The following is a 9,727-nucleotide window of genomic DNA, read 5'->3' on the forward strand; positions in this document are numbered from 1 at the left end:
ACTGAAACTTTAAACAGCTACAGGTTATGTTTTAAAGCAGAAAACTAAAATGGCTATGCTCTTGTCCACAAGCTGATTACATATTTATTGGGTTATAGCATGCTCTTAACCTAAGTTTATGGTATACTCTATTACGGTTCTCTCAATCTAAATGGGAATTCTCCCAGCCTTCTCCCATTCCCCATTGCCTATCTCCTTTCCTACTTTCTCTTCTGACATGCCATTTCCTTGTCAATTCTCTGCCTCTATCAAATGTAAGCTAGATAAAGGAAAGGACTTTTAGTCTTTAAAGAATACTTTTCCTTCAGAAACATTCAGATGTATATATACACTGATGACTGTCGCCTCTCCCCCCACCAAAAACAAAAACACCCACAGATATGCTTCAAATCCCTATACCATTATGTTCTTTGCCTATTCTGGCATAATATTTATGGTAAGAAATAATACCTTCCCCAGTTTATGGTCAATGAAGTATAATGAGACATCAAAACAAAACAAAAACATTACTGGTTCTGACCAAGATGGAGTAACAGGAACTGAACTTACTCTCCCACCTGGAACAACTAAAACTGGATAAAATATATGAAATAATAATTTTCAGAAATTGGGCATCAGGTAGCATAGGTGAGCGAACTCTAGGAGAAGGAAATTAAGAAGGTGAGTCATATAAATTCCACAGGTTTTATATGACTGGAGAGAATTTTCAGATTGCGGTGCAGGAAGAGAGAATACAAGGATAAATCAGCAGTCTCTGAGTTCATGAGACAGATTTGGGAGGCAAAGGTAACCAAGGTAGTTAAATTTTCAGGGCAGGATACTGGAAAGGAGAGAGCTGCACAGGGAGAATTCTAGAGTTCTACAGAAAGTACACTTGAAGTCTTCACTGACTGCTTCTCAGGGTATGCATGTGAGAAAACAGTCTAAGACTAGGGAATAATCACCTGAAGAAGCAAGAAAAGCAGTACCTGGAATTTACACAGGGATAAAAATACTTTGTGTTCCTAACAGCCAGAGAGGAATACCCTTGTTCTTCATGGAGAGTCAACTAGTTTATTCAGAAAGCTATCCTCTCAGTAGTGGCATAAAATTCACCTTAGCGTATGGCTGCTTTTGTGCCACCTAACAAAACCTTTTAAACACTTCGTATGGATCAAACTATTTCCAAATAACTGAGTAACTGAACAAAGCTCAAGAATATTTATAGAAATACAGAACTATCCAGGACATAAAAATTAAATTCCACAATATTTTGCAATGAAACCATAATTACCAGGCATGCAAAAAAGCAGAAAAATATGACCTGTTATCAAAAGAGTCAAGCAATATAAACAGACCCTGAAATGACTCACATGATAGAATTGATAGACAAAAACATTAAAAGAGTTATTAAAATTGTGTTAAATGTATAAAGGAAGGAGAGAAAATCTTGAACATGAAAGACAAAACATAGATATGTTAAAAAACCCAAATCAAACTTGTATAGATTGAAAATATATCCCACTGGATGGAATTAACAGCAGATTAAACACTGCAGAAGAAAATAGTAATGAGTTTGAAAATGATAGTGACAAAAATTATCCAAAATAAAAGATAGAATAAAATTGAAAAAGGATACAAAGTTCAGTGAGCTGTGGGACAATTTTTGGGAGACCAGTGCATAATTAATTGGAGCCTCTTAGGAAATAAAGGTAAAAATGTTTCCAAATTTAATAAAAACTATAAACATAACCATCCACGAAACTTATTCAACTTGAAACCTAAGAAACATGAAGAAAACAATATAGTAATCTCACTTACCTGCAATTTCACTTTTCATAGTTACCTGAGATTTTTTTTTTAAGAAGAAGACAATGTAAACTTTTTTTGTTTGTTTGTTTGTTTTTTTAGTTGGAGTCTCACTCTGTCACCCAGACTGGAGTGCAGTGGCCATTCCCGGTCACTGCAGCCTCGACCTGCTGGGCTCCGGCGGTCCCTCCGCCTCAGCCTTCCAAGTAGCTGGAACTACAGGCGCGTGCTACCACACCCGGCTAATTTTTTATTTATTGTAGAGCTGAGGTCTCGCCAAGTTGCCCAGGTGGGTCTCGAACCCGCGGGCTCAGGCAATCCACTCACCTCAGCCTCTCAAAGGCGCAGGATGACAGGCTGAGCCACTGAGCCCGGCTGTAAACTTTTTTTATTGTGATAAAATATACCAAGCATAAAGTTTACATTTTAAGTATAGTGCAATAGTTACCTGAAAAATTCTGATGGTCAATCACAGTCCAAAATATTACATAGAAAATTCTAGAAATAGGCAGGGTGCGGTGGCTCAAGCCTGTAATCTCAACACTTTGGGAGGCTGAGGTGAGAGGATTGCCTGAGCCCACAGGTTCGAGCCCAGCCTGGGAAACTTGGTGAGACCTCATTTCTACAATAAAATAAAAAAATTAGCCGGGCATAGTAATATGTGCCTGTAGTTTCAGCTACTTGGAAGGCTGAAGTGGAAGGATCATCTGAGCCCAGTAAGTCGACACTGGGGTGCCGTGGGTGTGTCACTGCACTCCAGCCTGGGTGACGGTATAAGATTCTAACTCAAAAAAAGAAAAGAAAAGAAAAGAAATCTCTAGAAATAAACAATTCATACGTTTTAAAATTGTGCACCATTCTGAGTAGCATGATGAAATATTGTTCTATCGTGCTTTGTCTTTTCTGGGATGCAGTTCATCCTTTTGTTCAGTGTATCCACATTGTACAAGGGTCACTTAGTAGCCACCTTAGTTATCAGATTGACTGTCGTGGTATTGCAGTGCTTATGTTCAAGTATTCCTTATTTTACTTTATAATGGCTCCAGAGTACAAGAGTAGTAATTCTGGCAATTTGAATATGCCAAAGAGAAGTTGTAAAGTGTTTCCTGGAAGTGAAAAAAATGAAAGTTCTCAACTTAATAGGAAAAGAAAAAAATATCATATGTTGAGATCTATGTTAAAAACAAATCGACTTATGACATTTTGAAGAAGGAAAAAGAAATTCATGCTAGTTTTGCTCTTGTACCTCAAACTGCAAAAGTTACAGTCACAAGCCAGGCATGATGGCGTGCTTCTGTAGCCCTAGCTACTCAGGAGGCTGAGGCAGGAGGATCAGTTGAGCCCAGGAGTTTGAGGCTGCAATGAACTATGATAAAGCCACTGTTCATAGTCCAGTCTGAATGACAGAGTGAGACCCTATCTTTTTAAAAATTTTTAACTTTAAAGATGTGAGGTGCAATTCAGGGTTAGGTATACAAATGTTCATTATGCAGGTACTCTTGTTGATGAAGTGTGTTCTCCCTCCCCTGGCAGATTCCCACTACTGCCAATCCTTTTCTTATAGTATTACGATAATTGTTCAAGGTCAGCTTATGAGTGAGAACATGTGATACTCAGTCCTTTGTTTCTGTGATAGATCACTCAGTATTATAGACTCTAAGTCCATCCAAGTTGCTATGAAGTTCATAATTTTGTCCTTCTTCATGGCTGTGTAATATTCCACTGTGTATATGTACCACCTTTTTAAAATCCAGTCCTCTTTCGATGAGCAGCTTGGTTGGTTCCATGTTTTTGCTATTGTGAACAATGCTGCATTAGACATTTATGTGCAGGTATCTTTTTCATAGAGTGATTTGAGTTCATCCGGGTATATTCCCAGTATGGAAGGTTGATTTTTAGATCTTTTGGGAAGGTCGATTTTTAGATCTTTTGGGAATTGCCACACTATTTTCCACAGAGGTTGTATTGGTTTACACTCCCACTAACAGTTTAGAAGTGCTCCCCTTTCCCGGCATCCTCTCCAGCATCTGCTGTTTTTTGAGTTATTGATGATGGCCATCCTGACTGGAGTGAGGTGGTATCTCAGTGTGGTTTTAATTTGCATTTCTTTGATGACTAGTGAGACTGAGCATTTTCTAATGTATCTGTTGGCTGTTCATATGTCTTCTTTTGAGAAGTATCTATTCATATCTTTTACCCACTTTGTAATGGGGCTGTTTTTTTTCTTTTTGGCACCTTTGAGTTCCTTGTAGATCCTAGATGTTAGGCCTTTGTCAGATATAGAGTAGGCAAATATTGTTTCTCAGTCTGTGGGTTGTCTCTCTGCTCTCTCAATGGTTTCTTTGGCTTTGCAGAAGTTTGTCAGTTTGATGATGTCCCACTTGTCTATCTTATCTCTTATGGTATGGGCACTTGGGGTTTTGATCAGGAATTGGTTGCCTGTCCCAATTCCCATAAGGGTGTGTCCTGCATTTTCTAAGGTTCTTATGGTTTGAGGTTTTACGTTTAGTTCTTTGATCCATTTAGAGTTGATTTTTGTGTATTGTGATAGGTACGGGTCTTGTTTTAATCTTCTGCATGTGGTCAGCTAGTTTTCCCAGCACCATTTACTGAATAGGTTCTCCTCTCCAGTAGTTGGTGGTGGAGGCTTTGTTGAAGATGACTTGGTTGAGAAATTGAGGTTTTGCTTCTGGAATCTCTATCCTGTTCCATTGGTCTATATGCCTGTTCTTGTACCAATACCAGGCTGTTTTGATGATTGCAGCTTTATAGTAAAGTTTAAAGTCTGGGAGCATGATACCTCCTACTTTTTTTTTTTTTTTTCTGAGGATTGTTTTGGCTATTTGTGGTCATTTATGTTTCCATATGAATTCCTGTATAAGACCCCATCTTTAAAAAGAAAATTTATTACTACAGTGAGTGACAGTGCTTAGTTAAAATGGAAAAGGGATTAAATTTGTGGCTGGAAGACATGAACAGAAAACATGTTCTGACTGATGGCAGTATGTTGTGCTGGGAAGCATTGCGCCTCTACAAAGCCATCAGCGATGAATTCCCTGAAACGAGTGACACCAAGCCACTTATTGCAAATAAAAGTTCCAGGGATTTAGGAATACAGAAGGTCAATAGTAGCCTAATGCTACATCACGGTGCCTAAATCTTTCACCTTACTTCATCTTATCATGTAGGCATTGTATTGTCTCACATCATAACAAGAAGAAAAGTGAAGCTGGGTTCGGTGGCTCAGCCTGTAATCCCGCACCTTGGGAGGCTGAAGTGAGTGAATTGCCTGAGCCCGTGGGTTTGAGATCCACCCGGGCAACATGGTGAGACCTCATCTCTACAATACATCAAAAAATTAGCTGAGTGTGGTAGTGCATGCCTGTAGTTCCAGCTACTCAAAAGGCTGAGGTGGAAGGATCGCTGGAGCCCAGCAGGTGGAGGCTGCAGTGGCCGGGAGTGACCGCCGCACTCCCATCTGGGCGACAGAGTGAGACTTCGACTCAAAAAAAAAAAGAAAGAAAAAAGAAAAGTGAGTATATTACAAGCATATATTTTGAGAGAAAAAGAAAGAGAGTAAGAGTGAAAGTGAGAAAGCTAGCACCCACATTCGCATAACTCAAAAAAATTGTTAATTTCTTACTGTGCATAATTTATAAATTAAACTTTATCATACATAAATATGTATAGAAAAACACAGAATATATATAGGGCTTGGTATTACCCATGGTTTCGGACATCCACTGGCATTTGACATTCACTTATCCCCTGTGGATAAGGAGGGACTATTACATTGGTCTGCTTTATAGTGTTTCTGTTAGTGTCTTGGGATTTCTTTACTTTTGCTCAGTAATTTTTTTTTGCTCCCTTGACACAATGATTTCAAATGACTGGTTTGCAAGTTAGCTAGTTCTTTTTTTCTTTTTTCTTTTTGAGTTGGGGTCTCACTCTTTTGCCCAGGCTGAAGTGCAGTGACATAATCATGGCTCACCTTGGCCTTGACTGCCTGGGCTCAAGTGATCCTTCTGTCTCAGTCTCCTGAGTAGCTGGGACTACCAGCATATACATCCATGCTTGGATAATTTTTGTTATTTTCTGTAGAGATGAGATCTAGCTATGTTGCCTGGGCTGGTCTTGAACTCCTGCCCGCAAGTAACTCTCTCACTTTGGCCTTTCAAAGTGTTAGGATTACAGGCATGAGCCACCAGGCCCAGCCTGGTTTTTTTTTAAATGCCTGATTAAACTGATTAATCCACTGTTGAACCCTTCTAGTGATTTTTTTTAGCTTAGTTATTGTCTTCTTCAACTCCAGAATTTCTGTTTGGTGTTTTTTTGTTTGTTTTAGTTTTAATCTCTTTGTTGATATTCTCATTTTGTTTATGCACTATTTTCCTGATTTGGCATACTTTTCTTGTATTCTCTTTTAGCTCACTGATTGTCTTTAAGAAAATTGTTTTACATACCAGAGTAAAGAAGCCTTTAAAAATGTATCCTAGTCTCAGAGGATGGAAACTATTTAATTATATCATAGAATATATTATTTTATATTTTATCCTGGTGGCACTACACAAATGGTAGTAGTCAAGAGGGCCAATAAAAATCAGGTACTTCTGAGGCGAGTGGATTGCCTGAGCCCGTGGGTTCGAGACCCGCCTGGGCAACTTGGTGAGACCTCATTTCTACAATAAATCAAAAATGAGCCGGGCGTGGTAGCGCGTGCCTGTAGTTCCAGCTCCTTGGAAGGCTGAGGCGGAAGGATCGCCGGAGCCCAGCAGGTCAAGGCTGCGGTGGCCGGGAGTGGCCACTGCACTCCAGTCTGGGTGACAGAGTGAGACTCCAACTCAAAAGAAAAAAAAAATCAGGTACTTATTATAAGTATATTATTATACTTCACCAACACTGTTGTGAAAAAAACAAAAGTCTTGCTTTGTTTTTTCAAAAACGAAAGTTGTTTTAAATTTTTTGTTGAGATAGTCCAGAACTTTGCAATTCTTTTGGGGATTGGTTTCTGGAGATTTATTTTGTAACTCTGAATGAGCCATGTTTTCTTGTTTAGTTTTGGTTTTTTTATACTGAGATTTGGGCATTTGAACACCAGCCACTTCTCTCAGTCTTTGTGGATTGTCTTTGTACAAGAGAAGGTCTTCACCAAGAGAGGTTATGGGTCTTCTCAAACCTTTTCTGTGGATGCCTCTTCTCAGGTCTCGTGCATGAACTTTAAATCCAGCATATAGGGCTGATTTATCCATCTCAATTTCCCTACCAGCCTCACTCCTGCTTCTTCTCAGGCACTTTTGGTTGTGGTTTCTATGGTATTACTCTGCCCATGAGCTCTTGCTCCCCTAGGGCCTGGCTACAGAACTGCAAACTCCATGCTTCTCCAGTTCGTTATGGCACTCACCTCTGTTTCAGCAGCCTTCAAGCTGGTTTCCAAGCTATGTTGCTGCTCCCATCAGCACTCTGAATCAGATGATGGTAAACTCAGTACCTCAGGAAGCCCCCAGACAAGCCAGAGTGTGGGACACAGGTTCTACTCTTTTCTTTCTGCCCCAAGGAAAGAGCTAGGAATTGAGGAGCCCCTTCCTGATTGCACCGTGCTTTGTCAGGTAGAGGTAAAAGCTAGCAAAATATATGCACTTTCTTGTCCTCTTAGGTGCTATTTTAAAAAAATTAATTATCTTTATTTTAAAGACATAGGGGTACAATTCAGGTTAGGTATACAAATGTTCATTATGCAGGCACCCTTGTTGATGTAGTGTGCCCCTCCCTCCCCTGGCAGTTCCTCTCAACTGCCAGTCCCGCCCCCCCTCCCCTGGCAGTTTACTGCTACTGCCAATCCCTTATGATAATTGTTCAAGGTTCGCTTATGATATTTTTTGTTGTATGTGTGTTTGCTTAGGTGATCTAAGTTCTTAGCTGGTCTCTAAAGTTCTCCAAGAGGTACTTTGGCCCATATATTGTTGTATCTTCTTGAGGAAATAAAGGCCCAGAGCTTTTTAGTCTGCCATTACCTCTTTTTGCCTTTACTCCCGCTTGTATTTTGCAATATAGACAGACTGAGAATTTTCCAAATCTTCATGTTCTTATTCCTGTTTTCTCAACAATTCCTTCTTCAATTTCTCTCTCTCTTCTCATGCTTTATTAGAAGCAGTGTAGAGAAATTAGGGTGAGCATTTACCACTTTGCTAAGAAATCTCCTCAACTAAATGTCCATCCATGTTCATCACTTACAAGATTTTTCCACAAAACACTAGAACACAATTTGGCCAAGTTCTTTGCCACTTTATAACAAGAATCATCTTTTCTCCAGTTTTCAATAACATGTTCCTCATTTCCACCCACAGGAATACCTTTAACACCCATATTTCTATCAACTGGTTGTAAGTGCTACTTCCTGACTAACCTTGAGCAAACCGTTTTAACCTCTCTGTGTCTCAGTTTACCCTTCTGACAGTTTACTGTCTTATAGTAAGGACTAAATAAATTTCAACTATTAATTTAACATTACGGTGTGCTCATAATTTAACATTACTATTACTATGCTTACTATTGTCTTAGTAATAGTGCTATAATTTGAAGCAGTAGAGAATTAAAGATGGAAAGATGGAACTAAAATCTTATCTTTATGAGCTCACAGGGAGGGAGACAGACTGTAAAAATAAGTAAAAATATATTAGATGCATAAGTCACATGGTGGTAAGTACAATGAGAAGGAAGACAGGGATGTGTGGGAAACTTGTAAAATAAGTGGGGAAGCTGAAGGAAAGTCACTGATAAGGAAACATTGAGTAAAAAGCTGAAGGAGCGAGGGAACTGGTCATGAGACATTTGGAAGGAGAGTTTTATAGCTAGAGTGAACAGCAAGCAGGTACAAGGACCCCTTGGCAGAAAAATAACTGGTGAGCTATGTTAGTTTCCTATGACTTTCTAGCAAATTGTCACAACCTTGTCACCTTAAAACACATATTTAGTCTATTAAAATTCTGGAGAGCAGAAGTCTAAGATCATGTTCACTGGGCCAAAACCAAGGTGTCAGCAGGGTCATTCTCCCTCTGGAGGAAGAAGAGAATCTCTTTTTTCCCTTCCCCTGCTTCTGTTGTCTGTGGGTATTCCTTGGCTTTGGCTCCATCATTTCAGTCTTTACTTCCATGGCCACTTTGCCTTCTCTTCTGCCTGTGACGTCACTCTGCCTCCCTATTATAAGGATATTTGCAATTGCTACCCAGATAATCCAGGACAATCTGAAAATCTCTCGAAATCCTTAATCTACTCAAATCTGCAAAATCTATTTTGCCATATAAGGTAACACCCACAGGTTCCATGGATTCGTTTCTGGATATCCTTGGGGCCAATTTTCGACTTTTCACAGGCACTTAAAGGTAAAAATCAAGGAGGTGTGACTAAAAAAAGAGCAAAATTTTGAGAAAAATAGAAGATGCAGTGGAGACATGCTAGAGAATCACTTAGATTCTGTGGGAATAGTATACTTTTTGGGGGTGAATGTGGAAACTAGAAGACCACCAAGGGGATGTTACAATAATCCAGGTGGGAGGTGGTAGTGGCTTGGTGATGGAGGGGGTGGTGAGAAGCACTGGATTTGGGGGTATATTTGAAGGTAAATGGGGCAGAGTTTGTCAAACAATTGCATGTAGGAAGAAACAAAAGATGTCAAGGCTGACAACACAATTTTTAGCCTGAGCATCTGTAAATATGGAGTTGCTATGTCCTGATTAAAGGGTTCAGTTTGGGACATGTTTGACTTGAGATGTTTATCACACATCCAAGAGAGTATACTGAATATCTTGTTAGATATGCAAGTCTGGGGATAAGGAGCTGGAAATGCTTTCTTATGAAAGAGGTCTGAGTTAATTGTCTTTCTGGTTCAAGAGCTGATTATGAACCGCTTTCCTTGGTCACACCAGTGTTTACTTTATTGTTC

This window comes from Carlito syrichta, unplaced genomic scaffold (assembly GCF_000164805.1).
Source record: "Carlito syrichta isolate Samal-C Ts95f unplaced genomic scaffold, Tarsius_syrichta-2.0.1 Scaffold303984, whole genome shotgun sequence".
NCBI classification, from domain to species: domain Eukaryota; kingdom Metazoa; phylum Chordata; class Mammalia; order Primates; family Tarsiidae; genus Carlito; species Carlito syrichta.